Here is a 13,967-nt window from a genome sequence, read left to right as displayed (position 1 = left end):
ATTGAGATGAAAATCAGAGTATGCAGGTGTGCCAGAGAGCATCCATGCCAGGATGGGCTCTTCAGTAGTTTTATCAATAATTTCAATGGGTACACCTCTAGGCCCATGTCACACTCATCTCCTTTGTGGTGGGGAGAACATTACTTCACCACCTTATCTACTTTTTCCTCCTTGGCATAATCAGCTCCTTAGCATGGTATTATCTCCGGTGAAAGCAGGGAGGGGAGCGAGGTAGTTCACTCTAAGTTTAGAGTGGCCTTGGGAGTGAACTCACTATAGCTAACCCTCAAGTCTACTTAGCTGGGACCCCCACATAGGGAGGGCAGGGCGTGGATCTGATCCCCATTCCAATTTACTTTGTAGCCAGATCTAGGGGTGACTAGCCCACTGCCAACTAAGTGACCTGTCCCCATGTATACCATAAACTGAGAGCTCACATTGCAGTGCAGCTCCTGAGCATATCCAATGTTCAAAATCCAAGCCTGGATATGCAACTGCAAACTGGGATGCTCCTCGGAGCTGGGTAGAATAAGTGTAGCTGGTAACACCATGCCCTCTCTGCTGCCTCCTTGCCGCACAACTTGGCCATGCACAAGAGCAGCATTCCCAGGAGTTGCACAGCTTTCCAGAGGCTGTCCTGGCCTCCAGTAATCCCACAATGCACTGCCGAATGAACAATGAGTGCAGTGCATTGGAGGATTCCCTCATCAGAACAGCACTCAAGGTGCCAATTTCTGTGCCTCCTCAGGCTGTGTGTAGCCCGAGAGGGAAGGTAAATTCAGTACAGCCTTCCCGCTCACCCACCCAGTTTCCGATCATGTGAATACTAGGGTCATCAGGTCCCAACATGTGGTTTGACTGTAAAATAATCAGATCCTAAGTGGACCAAAAGCAATTCCTAAATGATGTAAGAAAGTGATACAAATGACGAAGTTTTACACACGTGGCTTTTCAAGCCCTTTAACTCACATCTCCTACATAATGGAGGGGGTAAGTTCACTTATCGGCCAGATTTACCCCGAAGTCCCTGTGAGTTATCTGGGAGCAGTTCAAGCACAATTCAGGTTTTTCAGTGCACCTTTTTTGTGTAGCCCGATTTATATCCGGGTTTTTAAAAAAATCCACCTTTTGTGTCAATTTTTTGGGACAACTTCACTTTTCCCGTAAAGCCTCCCAGTAAACTCGCGGTAAAGCTTGCTGTATAAAAGTCCCTGGCGTAGAGGGGAGAAGAGACAAACATTGCTCTTGATCACTAGCCAAGCTGTCCTGGGCACATTTTTATTACCCCTGTTATGGCAGCTGTGAATGTAAAGTGATGCCTACCCACATAGCATCCTCTGCACATTCCCTAAAGAAAAAAAGCAAGCGAGGAGGGTACTCCTCCTGACCTCATAGGAACATACAGCAGGAGAGAAATAACCTGATGCTTAAATGCTAAATAAACCCCAGTGATTTAGTAGACAAGCCAGTCTATCACTGTTTCTCCATCTTCTGCATGCAAGGAGAGACCGAATAGTCCAGGGTTGGGCAAACCGGGCACTCCAGATGTTGTTGAACTACGACTGCCATCATTCCCAGCCTCAGTTTATACTGGAGGGCCAAGTTTGCCTAGCCCTGGAAATAGACATATTTAACGAGTTTAGAAGAAATTGCTTACAAAAATTATTTGGCTTATCTTACACATTTATCTCTGGAGTTGTCTGTAAATAAGTTGTATCTGGCAACTGCTCCTTGTTTGATTGAGAGATTTAGCATTTCTGACACAAGATTTACATGCTATGTATTGGTAGCGTTTGTTATAAGAAACAGAAGTGCAATGCTTCCTCTTCCCAGAAAGTTTCTTGAGAGCAGGGCCGGCTATAAGAAAGGTGCCATTCAACATGGCATCCTGCCACCCCAACCAACACTGCACAGCGCCCACACAGCTACGCTCTCTCTATATATATCGCTATCTCTTCCCACTTTCCTTTCCTCTGTCAATCAATCTAATTTTTTTCACCCTGACGTGGCTTCTGGTAGCGCTCTCATGGAGAGAAATCATTTGGAATGAGAGTTGTGAGTGTGTTAAACACAGGTGACCGGCACTCACTCACTATGCAAGGATGAAAAACTAGTCTTTCTGGGGGTGTGGTGATGAATCTGTCAGGCTTCAAAGCCGGTCACAAATTTGGATCCTCCATCATGCAGTGACTCCTAGAAGTTAGATCAAGGGAACCAAATGGCTCCCCCAATTGGTTTTTATGTTGCACACACTCAGGGTCATTCATCAAGGCTGCCAGCAATACTGACACAATCTTCCTCCATCTTCCAACCACTGAATCACTCGCCAGGTCAAAAGACGCCCAACTAGAGATTATAAGCACTACCTCTACAGCCAAGGTCTTAATACTTAATGGCACAGAGGGGAAGCAACCTACCTAGAGAGCAGGAGGCTGTTGGTTTGAATCCTGCTGGTGTGGTTCCCAGAATATGGGAAACCTCTATATTGGGCAGCAGTGATATAGGAAGGTGTGAAAGGCATCATCTCACACTGCACGGGAGATGGCAATGGTAGACCCCTCCTGTATTCCGCCAAGAAAACCACATGGCTCTGTGGTTGCCAGGAGTTATTATTTATTTATTTATTACATTTATAAACTGCCCCATCCAGAGGCTCTGGGTGGTGTACAATAACTTTTTAAAAGACATAAAACCCACAATTAAAACAATGCTAAAACAATATAACAACAATTCAAAAATGATTAAAACTATTTAAAACCAATTAAAATACTTTTAAAAACAACAACACTTTATAAGCCTCGGAAGGCCAGGCCAAATAAATAGGTTTTTAGGGCTCTCTTAAAGGCTGACAGCGAGCCTAAACTGCGGATATCTGCCGGGAGTGCATTCCATAGAGCAGGAGCAGCTACAGAAAAGGCCCAGTTCCAAGTCGCCACCAGACGTACTGGTGGCAACTGGAGACGGACCTCTCCAGATGACCTCAACAAGCGATGGGGATCATACCGAAGAAGGCGCTCTCTAAGGTAACCCAGACCCAAGCCGTTCAGGGCTTTAAAGGTAATAACAAGCACTTTGTATTTCGTCCAGAAACATATTGGCAGCCAGTGCAGCTGTTTTAAGACAGGCATAATATGGTCTCTCTGAGTTACCCCAGAAACCAATCTGGCTGCTGCATTTTGGACTAACTGAAGTTTCCGAACTATGTACAAAGGCAGCCCCATGTAGAGTGCATTGCAGTAGTCAAGCCTGGAGGTTACCAGCTGATGCACCACTGTTTTGAGATCATTCTGTTCAAGGAATGGACGCAGCTGTAAAATCAGCCGAAGCTGATAGAAAGCACTCCTGGCCATAGCCTCCACCTGAGATACCATGGTGAGGCCTGGATCCAAGAGCACTCCCAAGCTGCGTACCTTCTGGGGGAGTGTAACCCCATCCAGTACAGGAAGATCTAACTCATCCCTTAAATTCCGATCCCCCACAATGAGCACCTCCGTCTTGCTTGGATTCAGCTTCAATTTGTTATCCCTCATCCAGCCCATTACTGCCTGTAGGCAGGCATTTAGGGAGTGAATGCCATTTCCTGATGATGAAGATGAAGATGATAAGGAGAAATAGATTTGGGTGTCATCAACATACTGATAACACCCTGCACCAAATCTCCTGATGACCTTACCCAGCGGTTTCATGTAAATATTAAAAAGCATTGGTGACAAAATGGAGCCCTGAGGGACTCCATATAATAGTTCCCATTTTAAAGGGGAACTGTCACCAAGCTCCACCATCTGGAATCTGCCTGAGAGATAGGAGTGGAACCACTGCAAAGCAGTGCCTCCTATCCCCAATTTCCCCAGGCTATCCAGAAGGATACCATGGTCGATAGAATCAAATGCCACCGAGAGATCCAAAACAACCAACAGAGTCACACTCCCTCTGTCGATTCCTCGGTAAAGATCATCCATCAGGCCGACCAAGGCAGACTCAACCCCATAGCCTGCTCTAAAGCCAGTTTGAAATGGGTCTAGATAATCGGTTTCCTCCAAAACCGCCTGGAGCTGGTTAGCCACCACTCTCTCAATCACCTTACCCAACCATGGGAGATTGGAGACTGGCCTATAACTGTCCATCACTGAGGGATCTAGAGAAGGCTTCTTAAGAAGTGGTCCAATAATTGCCCCTTCAAACAAGGAGGCAACCTACCCTCCCTCAGCGATGAGTTGATGATATTAACTAAGCCATCCCCAACAATCTCCCTGCTAGATCAAAGCAGCCAAGTTGGGCATGAATCCAGAGAACAAGTGGTAGGCCACCCCGCCCCAAGCAGCTTGTTCACGTCATCAGGCATCACAGAATGAAACTGATCCAAGCTAATACTGCAAGAGGGATTGCTGGACACCACTTTAATAGACCCTGCAGAAACAGTGGAGCCCAAGTCGGCCTGAATGCAGGAGATTCTGTCTGCAAAGAACAGGACTTGACACCGACTGGACAGCACAATGTTTCCTTTCCTTTCCCACAGCCAAACTGGAGATGTCAGCACCTACCTCCTTATATGCAGATCTGTGCCAACCACATACAAAGCAGGGCCTGGAACTTTTTCTTTTTTTACAAGCAAAATGCATGTGCAGGAAGGGATGATTGAGTCCTCTCCCTCCTGTGGGTCACCCAAGGCTTAGTCTCCCCAGGCTCTTTTCCTTCTGCTGGACTCTGATACCTGAAGAGAGCCCAAATATGAGCTAAGAGCCTGGGTAAAGCAGCCACGGGAAGGTCAATGGTGGACAACAGGAGGGTTCAGTACCTTTCACCCATGCTTTCCATTTGCTTTTAATCTCAGACCTGCATCTGATTTTATAAATGGTCAGGACAGATCCATCTATGAAAAGATGGGTGCTGTCATCTCTAGTTTGGCTCTAAGGGGAAAACTACATGCTACAGCAGTGAATAGCAAAGCTTTGATGGCCTCTTCTCCTTTGCAAGGGGGTACTCTGATGTGGAGAAGGAGCAGCAGGGAAATAAACAGTCCCCTATTAGCCTTTTCCCTCCCAAATCTTCTCCTCCCCAGTCTTATCTTGCAATTAGAGATCTGGAAACCATGAAGAGCTGGGGGAGGAGTTTTGAGGGAAACCAGCTGGCAAGGGAAGGGTTAAAGACTCCCTTCCCTGCCACCCTTTCTACACTTCAAAGTGTCCCACCCTATGGATGTTTTGCAAAGGAGAGGGACCCTTGGGGGCTTCCTTTTGCACAACTGTTGTGTGACATGTCGTTTGTCCCTATTAAGCTGCCATCCTAAGCACGCTTGCCATCCTAGTCAGCTTACTGCTGACTGTGCATAAGTGCATAAGAACTATCTTGATGGATCAGGCCAGGGTATATCTTGTCCTGCCTTGTACAGCTTATGGCCGGCAGAGACTGAATGCAGCCCACCAGCTATTTACTCTGGCTTAACAGCCTGCTTGTTTTTGCAGACCCAGGCAGTCAGCAAAAATAGGACATCTATCTAGTCCCTGGTAGGTTTATATTGACTTGCTGGGCCAGGCTCAAATCCATGAAGCTCAGAGGGCAATTCTGGGCCAGTCATGCTTTCTCAGCTTAACCCACCTCACAGGGTCGTTGTGAGGCTAAAATGAAAGATAACCTTGTATGCGGCTCTAAGCAACTTTGAGGAAGGGGTAGGATATACATGTAATTAATTAATAAATGAATACACATAAAACAGGGTACATCTGTTATTTTTATGTGTATCTGGGTCATCAAGGAGAGACCATATTACTCCTGTATTGAAGGAGTTACCCTGGCTACCAATATGTTTCCGGGCAAAATACAAGGTGTTGGTCATAACCTATAAAGCTCTAAACAGCTTGGGCCCTGGGTTTTTAAGAGAACAGCTTCTTCATAATGAACCCCGCCGCCCATTGAGATCATCAGGAGAGGTCCGTCTGCATTTGCCACTGGCTCATCTGGTGGCTACTCAGGGACGAGCCTTCTCCATTGCTGCCCCGAGGCTTTGGAATGCGCTCCCTAGTGAAATAAGAGCCTCCCCATCTCTGACATCCTTTAAAAAGTCCTTAAAGACACATTTCTTCACCCAGGCTTTTGACTGATATTGTTTTGATTGTTTTGAATGTTGTTTTTAGAATATTGTTTTAAAATTTTAAATTGTGTTTTAAATTTCTTGCTTTTAAGTTTTGTTTTGTTTTTGTTTTTAATTAATGTTTTACTTTTTAATCTTGTTGTAAACTGCCCAGAGACGTAAGTTTTGGGCGGTGTGAAAATATGATAAATAAATAGATAAAACAAAATAGTCTATCATTCTGTCTGCACAAATGGCTAACCAGATACAAATGTGACACAAGGGAAGGAGAGCTGGTCTTGTGGTAGCAAGCATGACTTGTCCCCATAGCTAAGCAGGGTCTGCCCCTGGTTGCATATGAATGGGAGACTTGATGTGTGAGCACTGTAAGATATTCCCCTCAGGGGATGAAGTCACTCTGGGAAGAGCAGAAGGGCAAATAGCCACATCCCATTTTTTGCCCCTAGCATAAGGTACTGAGATATATTCTGCTTCTAGACACTTGGCTCCATGTCTAGCAACATTCCTAAACCCAACCCATCCTCCATGAGTTTGTCAAGTCCTTTTTAAAGCCATCTAAACTGGTGGCTATTGCCACACTTGAGCCAGGTTGAACAATACATCCGAACTGGACCCACCTACCCATGATTAGGGGAATGAGTGTGCAAGCCCCCCTCCCCTTCCAGTACGCCATCCCCCCTTTTCATAATCATGCGGGGAGGCATTTCATCTCAACCACCACTTTCCATGCAATTTAAATACTAAATAAGCTGTATTTTAATTATGGTGCAATGACTATGGGAAGTGGAATGGCGCTTCAGGAAGGGCATGCTCACTCCATAATCACTTGTGGCAAGGCTGGTGTGGATGTATTGGCCAGCAGCAGTGCTGGCTCGAAGGCATGGAGCTGGGCCGGGCACAGGGCTGCCAGGGGTGGCGACAGCGGATTGGGGCTGGGCACCATGGCTTTGGTGGCCAGGAGCATTGAGGGCAGCAAGGGACGGTCCACCGTCTGGGAGGAGGAAGTGCAGAGGGAGGGAGGAGAAAGGAAGCCCAGCTCCAGCATGCTTCTTCTCTTCCCATATCATGCTCAGAAAAAGAATGTGCACCCCAGCTGTAGGGCACCCTTCTCCAATGGACCCTACGCCCATGCTTGAGGACCTCTCAAACCCTATGGGCCCAGGTGCAATCATCCACCCTTGTCCAATGGAAGCTACACCCCTGCTTGAAATGATAGTTGGAACTCACAGAGGACCACTTTCCTCTGCTGTGCTTTTTATTTACAGATGTATATGCTTCAGCATGCTTATGAGATGCCCAGAGAAGGAAGTTTTAAGGCAGTCAAATATATTTTAAATCAGATTTGTTTTTATATTTTAGCTAAATACTTTTAACTGTCATTTTTATTATATGTGTTTTAACTTTTGTAAACTGCTGTGGGATTGTTTTTAATGAAAGGTGGTATATAAATTTAACAATCAATCAATCAATCAATCAATTTGAGAGAAAGAGAGAATATGGAGTCCCATGCATATGCAGAAACCAGTATCTTATGTTTTGATGGCCCTGTTTCATGTCCAGACTATTAGAATGAACAAGTAGGAGAGACAACAAAAAATGGCATCATCACACGTGTAATGGCCAACTCTAGGATACTGTGGTATAAACCACTAAACGCTCAAGCTGGACAATTCTTGACCTGATCTCATTCTCACCCACCCCAATGTTCTGCTCCTGTGCACCCCTCCTCCCCACAGTGGATATCGTGTTCTGTACGGGAGAGGGTCGGTAGTCCAAAGAACTGCTTGGGAGGAGACACCAGGCATAGTCAAAGGAGCAGGAGGTCAAAGGCAGAAAGTCAATACATGTCAGTTCTCAGGAGCAAGTGAAGCGCATAGTCAGGGGAAGCCGAGGATCAGGAATCAAGACAAGCTTGGCACAATGGAGAAGGAGCCTTTGCAACAAGGTTGCTTCAGCAACTGCTTACTGCAGACTGAGCTCTAATATAGCCCTGCTGCTGGGTATAGTCCTAGGCTCTGCCCACACTGCGAGAGACAAGTTAAAGGCTAGTTAAAGGGCTAAGCCCTAGTTCTTAATCACAGACTCCTACGGAGCTGGGGTGGTTCTTCAGTCTCTAGAGGAGGGGAAAGGTCCTCCTCTGAATCGGAGGAGGGGGACAGCAGTGTCTCCTCAGGGCAAGGTGTGGGTGGTGGCTCTGCTGGACCTGATGCCTCTTCAGTCCCCTCATCCTGGGAGCTCTCACCACTAGGTCCAGATAGAACTGGGGGTATGGATGGTCCCCAGAGGGAGCCTCAAGGCTGGATTGTGCAGGTATCTCATGGGGACCAGATGTCTTGTCCTCAGAGATCTCACTGTCTGCCCCCACCTGATGTGGCAATAGGTCCTGGTCCTTGACACCAGGAACCTCAATAGTCTGTGGCTTCCGATTGCCACTGAGCATGTTCAGTCCACCTGAGGCTGCTTGGGGGTGGGGGGCGTGTCTCTCCCTTTTTTCTTTCTTTACAAATTTATGTACTTAGCAATAACAATAGCAATAGCACTTACATTTATATACCACTCTGTAGGCGGAGCTCTCTAAGCGGTTTACAATGATTTAGCATATTGCCCCCAACATTCTGGGTACTCATGTACTTCTGTGTATAGGGACCACCTTCTCTGACTATGTAGAGCTACTACCTCATTTGTGGTCTTGCTTTTCCACCCATCCCCATTTTGCTTCCAATCTGATAGCATCCAAGCATTCGAGGCTACTATTAGTATAGGAAATAATTATGGTGTTTAGCAAATCCTCTGTTGGAAAGTCAACTGCAGTCACCTTTGCAGATACAACCACAAACTGTCATTCCCCTTAAAAATGATTTAATGATTTAGACAATTTAAAATTATCTGAATAAAATAGCCCCCCAAAAGAACTCCTGCTGTTAAGATCATGAACACCAAAAAATACAATAAATTATTTGAACAGATCAAGATAATTTAATATGTAGCACTCAAGCAAAGCAGCTGTTCAAAAGAATTACTTGCTGACTGTGAATCTTGCAGTGCCATAAATTCTTTTTTTATAAGCTGGTGTAGCTACTTTGCAAGTGGGGAGAGGAGAGTGGAAAAATGTTTTGTAACATTTAGCTCAGCTTCAGGCAATTAGACGTTTAAACAATGATGATGATGATGATGATGATGATGATGATGATGATGATAATAATAATAATAATAATAATTATTATTATTATTAGAAAGGACAATTTCACCACTGTGTTGAACATATGCAATCTTCTCCAAATCAAATTAATTCAATATTAATTCATTTTATATGTGCCAGAAGCATCATCCTATTATTATTAAGTTGGAACTGACAGCAAGGAATGGGAGACCCCCCCACCCTTTGCATTGCCAGGATGCATCATCATTAAGTATCCAACAATCTATATGATATGTTGACAGAACAAGGAAAGGGCTGCAAACAGCAACATTTTCCTCCTTGCAGTAAATGCAATCATATATATCCAAGTGGGGGTGGGGGAAAAAAAAGAAACACACAACTTATTGCTTATCATTTGTGGACTTATTGTATGAGAGTTTCTCCTGAAGACCTAATTCAGGAGGTCTGTCTGCAGCTGCCACCGGCTCGTCTGGTGGCCACTCAGGGACGGGCCTTCTCCACTGCTGCCCCGAGGCTTTGGAATGCGCTCCCTAGTGAAATAAGAGCCTCCCCATCTCTGACAGCTTTTTAAAAGTCTTTTAAAACACATCTCTTCACCCAGGCTTTTAATTAATGTTGTTTTGGTGGTTTTAATTCTGTTTTAGAATATGATTTTTAAAATTTTAAATTGTTGTACTTTTCCCCCCCTTTCCCCCATTTTTGTCTTAACGAATGTTTTACTTTGTTTTTATTCTGTTGTGAACTGCCCAGAGACGTGGGTTTGGGGGGGGGGTATAAAAATGTTTTAATAAATAAAAATAATAAATAAATAAATAATTGAGGGAGAAATGGATTTCACATTATTATGAACATTACTAGCTGATGTTGAATTCATACGCCAATGTTAAAATGATACTTCTTGTGGAAAACCAGATCATTCTGATTGGTCAGATGTTGCGAGCAAGCATGGGTTGTAACATGAAGTTCCCTTGAGCATTAGAAAAAAAGGCCTCCAAAGTGGGAAGAGCTTTGAGTGAACAGAGATGAGCATTTACCAAAAAGCCCAAATAGCAAGTGAATACAGTGTGGAGAGATGATAATTTGTTAAGGCAGTAGCATCCGAGAGGCACCTTTAAGAGTAAAAGAATGGTTGCTTACCTCTGCTCTCGCCACACCTGAACGCTGCTCGGAGAAGCAGCGTGCTGCCCAGCACCCCCTGCGGTGGGAGATCACCTCCGCCACTCACCTGGCTTCCACGGAGCCGATCCTCTGCCCGCGGCCAGGTGAGTGGCAGAGGCGATTCCCCGCCGCAGGGGGTGCTGGGCGGCATGCTGAGAGAGCGGAGGTAAGCAACAATTCTTTTACTCTTAAAGGTGCCTCTCTCCGCTCCTCCACTGACGCCCTCACCGGCCACTACTGTGGTCAGCTCATTGTTGGTGGGCATCTTCTCATATTGATGCTGCAGCAAGGGAGTGCAGTTCTTTTCTCCACAATGAAGGTAATGTCCAAAGTCCCAGGCAGGCCATAAGGGAGAAGCCCACACTGCATCCTCTTCTCATGACAGTATTGCTCTTCCTAGCAATGGGAGCAACAAGAGGGCCTCTCCCAAACCAGGATCACAGATAGTTCTTTGCCACATGGACCAGGACTTTTAACATTATCTTAGTAAATACTGTAAATCAATTAATTAATTATAACAATTACTATTACTACTACTACTACTACTACTACTTTTATTTATTTATTTATTTATTTATTTATTTATTTTATCTGACACTCTATGCAGCCCTCTGGCGACCTGTGGGCTGTGGATTGTCAAGAATTCTTTGCATAGTGGGACAGGTGCAGAGGGGTAGAGGGAGTGACATTTGCCTCTCTCTACTCACTCCAAAGGCCCTTTCCACTTGTATAAATAAATACGTTTCTCAGGGCTGCACAACAAACTTATAAAAGTTGAAAGGACTTCTGGAGCGATGGGAGGGTTGCAAAAATCACTTTCCCCTCCCACACTCCCCCTCCCTGTCCAGTCTGCTGTGGAACTAAGCTGAACAGGGCTGTCCTTAGAGAGCCCTAGCGGGGTGTGGGGCCTGGGGCAAATCAGCCAGTGAAGGCCCCCCTTGCAGTCAATTCTATCGGGGGCTAAAAAAGCGGGGCCCAGGGCAGTTGCCCTGCTTGCCATGCCCTAAGGACAGCCCTGAAGCTGAAAACTTCTTGTGTACCTGCAGCCTCTTTCTGGAGGCCAAGGACAGCAGAGAACGTTGAGCATTATTATCATTGGCTTTCATACTGTGCAGGAACTGTAGATCTAATAATGATAATGGCTTACCATGCAGGACACATTAGATCTAAAAAATCTAAGGGAGAGGTGCGCACACTGCTGTAATGCACTCTGAAGCATGCCCACATGGCTGTTCCATGCCTGCTAAGTACTGGGTAAGCATTGCTTTTGACCATTAAAGCCCTTAATGTTTTGGGCCCTGGATACCTGAGGGGCCACTTGCTCCCAAGGGTTTCTCCCCACTTGTTCAGGTCATCGGAGGTTCTGCTCCCTGTGCCAACAATGAGGGAGGCTCAGCTGTCACAGAGGCGGGACAGGGCCTTCTCAGTTATTGCCCCCAAACGTTGGAATGCTCCCCCAGTGTGTATGCATTCCTCAGTCTCCATCAGAGTCTTCAGAAAGCAAGTGAGACCTTGGCCCTTTACCCTGGCTTTTATATGAGTGTTTTTTGTTGTTGCTGCTGCTCTGTATTTTATTGACCTATTGTGTATGTTTTTTAAATTTTTAATTAGATTTGTATTTTTATATTCCAATGAAAGTTGGTAAAAAATTTAACAAACACAGTTGTAATGCTGCTCTCATCATCCCCAATGGGAGTAGAGTCACAACTGCTTTTATGCAATGCTCAGTAGGCATGGAGAAGCTCCACCTCTGCAAGCAGTGCAGGCGTGCTTTAGAGTACACTGCAGCAGTGAGCAAGCCTTTCTCTTGGATCTACCTGCATGGCATGTACACCAATATTATTATTATTACAATTAGAATAGAGATGGGATAGGTCTTTCTGTTCTGGATGGGGTAACACTCTCCCAGAAGGAACAGATACACAGTTTGGGGGTGCTATTAGATCCAGGCCTCGTCCTGTTCTCTCAGGTGGAGGCTACGGCTAGGAGCACCTTTTACTGTATCAGTTTCAACAGCTGATTCAACAGTTGCGACCATTCCTTGAAGAGAATGATCTCTTTTAGTTTTAGTTTGTAAACTGCCCAGAGCCGTTCGATGGGGTGGTGTAGAAATGTGATAGATAGATAGATACATACATTCATGCTTTTCAACAAAATAAAAAAGTTTACAAAGCTGTTTATGAAGCTGTTTTACATAGGAAAAACATGGAAATGTTTCCCTGTCACACAGCAGTTATAGTCTACAAAGAAGTGCTAGACTAGGACCGGGGAGACCCGAGTTAAAATTCTCATTCAGCCATGATACTTGCTGGGTGACTCTGGGCCAGTCACTTCTCTCTCAGCCTAACCTACTATACAGGGTTGTTGTGAGGAGAAACTTAAATATGTACACTGCTCTGGGCTCCTTGGAGGAAGAGCGGAATATAAATGTTTTTTAAGAAATACAGGAGAGAAACACAAGTGGATGCTATACTAGACCCCTGCTAACTTGGCAAAGAGGCACCTTTTAATGTGGTGATTCTCTTTATGTAGCAGGGGGAGAGTAACTGGCCCTATCCACCCCCAGCACAGTACCTCCAGTGACTGTTGCTGGTGTCTATCTTATGTTTCTTTTTAGATTGTGAGCCCTTGGGGACAGGGATCCATCTTATTTTTCTGTGTATACCGCCCTGAGCCATTTTTGGTAGGGCAGTATAGAAATTGAATTATTATTATTAATAATAATAAATAATAATAATAATAATAAATAATGGGTTGAATAGAAACAGTTGCTCTCCCTCTGCTAAATATAAGAAAACCATTGCTCTAAAAGGCCTTTTTACCCAGTATACTATTATTATACAGTATACTATTACTATTACTATTGCAACATAGGAGAAAAAGCAAGCATGCAAGCAAACACACTGTAACGGTTCTGGCTAGTAATTCTTTTCAATGTTATCTCAGCTGAAGAACATTCTTCCCAGTACAGTTTACCTGGCATCATTGTTACTGGCTGACATACTGCACAAAGCACCATCTTCCTAATAACAGAACTTGTGCACAGTTGTGCAAGAGCACTCTTGCACAAGCATGGGAAATTGTGCAAATGCAGTTGTGCAATCAATGGCCATTGGAAATAATGGCCATTGATTGTGCAACTATGTTTGCACAATTTCCTGCATTTGCACAAAAGTGCTCTTGCACAACTGCTCACACATTCTGTTACAAGGCAAATGGAATGTTGCACAGTATGTCAGCCGTGTCTTTTAGGCACCACATGAAAGCTGTCCTGTTTACTTGCTTAATATTATCTTATATTAAAATTTCTCATACACACCCCACACAACCCTAAACATGCAGAACTTTTATATACTATGTGTTTTTGACTAACAATAGATTAAAAAAAACAAACCAATTTGTAAACCACTTTGAGTGGTATGTTCAGTGGAAAGGCTTAGCAAAATTTTGCTAAATCAAAATGAAAAAAACATACAAGAGAAGTGGAAACATACTTAGTAAAAAGTAAATTAAAAGCATGAAAGGAAGAGCAGCCTTAGTAGGTGCTAGGAAAGTTAAGTG

Source organism: Hemicordylus capensis, chromosome 3, assembly GCF_027244095.1.
Source record: "Hemicordylus capensis ecotype Gifberg chromosome 3, rHemCap1.1.pri, whole genome shotgun sequence".
Lineage (NCBI taxonomy): Eukaryota > Metazoa > Chordata > Lepidosauria > Squamata > Cordylidae > Hemicordylus > Hemicordylus capensis.
The sequence above is the reverse complement of the archived record's forward strand: the minus strand, read 5'-3'. Positions refer to the sequence as shown.